Below are 2,848 nucleotides of genomic sequence, written 5' to 3'. Positions count from 1 at the left end.
ATAAAGGGTTTAATTAAAGTGATAGCTTTCAACAAAATAAATTGTTAAGAAGACCATTTTTAGGGGTGGCTAGGTGGAGCAGTGAATAGAGCACCAGCCCTGGAGTCAGGAGGACCTGAGTTCAAATCCGGCCTCAGACACTTAACACAAAAACTAGCTGTGTGACCTTAGGCAAGTCACTTAACCCCAATTGCCCTCCAAAAAAAAAAAAAGCCAAGAAGAGCATTTTTGCCTTCATAAGGTATGCTTACAGGGGCATCTAGATGGCACAGTGAATAGAGCACCAGCCCTAGAGTCAGGAGGACCTGGGTTCTGATTCGGCCTCAGACACTTAACACAAAAACCAGCCATGTGACCCTGGGCAAGTCACTTAACCCCAATTGCCCTCCAAAAGGCACAAAATAATAATAAGGTATGCTTACAAACAGATTAAAAATTAAATATGGTGCACACACATGCTGTATTATTTTTACCATGGTAAAATAGTAGTGATAGTTGTCTTTCCCTACAAAATATTTTTAATGTTTCTCCTACTTTCAGATAACTCACTGGAATAAGGAAGCTTGGATCTGGGAGTTATTATCTGATGGAGAAGGCACTATTTTTGAGGTTTTGCTGGAGACTCCATGTGGGTGGCTCTGCACCGTTCCAGAGGCCTCTAGGTTAGCGGAAGGGAAGGGCCATGGAGGGCGGGGCGGTCTCTTCTCCCTAGGCAGGCACGTTTCACTGAGAGTTCTGGGCCCGAGCACCTAGAGGGAGTCCTGGGAACCTCTGATCCCTGCACACCCGCACTGTGTTCAGCGCTCTAGAAGCGGTGTGCTTCCCGTGTGGGATTCCTGGGCCTCCCCTCTGCATGATCACAGTTCACCTTAGAGCTGGAGGTGGTGGCCAGCCATGGCCGCTGCCCTCAGAGGAGGAGCTAAGGAAAGACCTGGAAGAAGTTAAGGAGTTGCTGGGAAAGGAGGAAAAGAGTATGTGATACCCCCAACAGCAGAAAACACCATGATGAAGAAAGAAATCAAGCGCAAGACAAAGCATAAGGCACAGGAAAAAGGAAAACCTCTGAGAATGAGAAACCAGCAGCTGTGGTTACACCCATTCCAGGTGAGTGCATCGTGAAAGTCAGCATTTATGGATAAGATCAGTCAAATAAATATGTGAAAATCTACATCAGCACAAATCCCCACAGAGATTTCACAGATGCAGTTCATGGAAAGGTCATTTGAGGTTCTTCTAAATAACCTTAACGGGAATAACTAGTCTGGGACGGTAAAACAACCTCTTGCAGCTCATCTCTCTAGAAAGGTAGTTTAAGAAAGATCAAGACTGACAGAGTTCTTGTATTGTGCAAAAAGAAGCAGGGACAGAAATCGGGTTACCTGACCCAGGTGGAGAAAGAAGGCAAAGAGAAGGAAAAAATCTTACTTTGATAATGAGCAGATCCTAGTGAGGGGCTGATGAATGTTCTGAAGAAAATTTATGAAGATGGAGATGATGGGATGAAGAGAACTATTAATAAAGTCTGGGTAGAGTCAAGAGAGAAACAAGACGAAGAAGAAAGTGCATTTTGAAACAAAAATGTCCTTTCAGCCACCAGTGTGGAAATATCCTTTCCTATAAGGGATTGTTGCTGAACTTCACAGATGTATTTGACAAGTAGATTGTTTACACACCCTTCTTCTCAGGGGAAGAATATGAACTCTTTTCATTTAATGCTGGAGGATTTATTTAAAATAAAACATGCTTATTTTAAAACACTTCTTTCACAGAAGGTTGTCTTGGTGCCCTGGTTTTTGTATGCAAGAAAGGGTCAATTTTTCTTCATTTCAATGTCAAAAAAAAAGTATTACTAATTAAAAAGTTATATATTCCTTATCTCTAGTGTTCATCTGCACAATTAAAGGGCTTGAACCTACATTGAAGTAATCTTGCTTTTCCTTCAGGATTGGCAGGGACATTTAGTCATGAGTTCTTCAACTGTGATATTTTAGGAGGAGCTGATATAAAACTTGAGGTGTGAGCCTGTGTTAATAGGTTGTGGTTGACCCTTGCTCCTTAAGGAACAGGGAGGAGGAATCTTCAGTTACTGTTCTAGATGGTAAAAATAGCACTTGATTGAAGTTTGAAAGATTAACTTAACCAATGGTACCAAAAGGCATATCTATAAATATTAGGAAACTATTTGAAAATGTACTAAAAATTCAAACAATTCACAACTGAGTGAGCAAGTAAGCCTATAATGGTGAGGATGAATCTCAATGTCTTCCTGAATTAAATACAAAAATAAAAGTCATAAAAAAGAAAGCTCATTGTGTACCTTCCTCTGCACTTACAGATTTTATACTTCTTTGATTAGGAAAAGGCAATAAATATGTTGCCAGTTGTTAATTTCTCAGGATGCCTATACAGGTTTTGTTTTTTTTTCCCAGAGGGGCAGCTTGCTAACATCATCCAGGAATAACTCCTAAAATGGAAGAGCTTTCCATTGCTATTTTTCCAAAATTTCTCAAGAACAATTTGTCTTCTGTAGTCAATCATCATACAAAATTTGCTTAACAATCTAGACAATTTAGGGCAACTAAGAAATTTATAGGGCAAATATAATCACTCCAGGATCCAAAAAGAAACCTCATTTAAATTCAAATAAAGGAAAATACTTATTATCCCCAGAGGTACCGTGTTTCCCCGATAATAAGACACTGTCTTATTAATTTTTTTGGACAGAAAAACACCAGAGGGCTTATTTTCAGGGGAGGGCTTATTTTAATGAACATTGACAGCAATTGTAATAAACAGGTAAATGTGAACAAAAAATGTACCTTTATTCAATAATGAATTCAATAAAGAA

At 39.6% G+C, this 2,848-nt stretch overlaps 1 pseudogene; it reads left to right on the top strand.

Moving 5' to 3' along the window:
- The first annotated feature begins 853 nt into the window (after positions 1-853).
- Positions 854-1,571, top strand: LOC138171095 (calcyclin-binding protein pseudogene; annotated as a pseudogene).
- Positions 1,572-2,848: the final 1,277 nt, after the last annotated feature.

This window comes from Petaurus breviceps, unplaced genomic scaffold, assembly GCF_028583685.1.
Source record: "Petaurus breviceps papuanus isolate PSGF00001 unplaced genomic scaffold, PetGlider_PUasm1.0 41, whole genome shotgun sequence".
NCBI lineage: Eukaryota > Metazoa > Chordata > Mammalia > Diprotodontia > Petauridae > Petaurus > Petaurus breviceps.
Note: the sequence above shows the minus strand (reverse complement) of the source record. Positions and strands in the feature narration are given on the sequence as shown.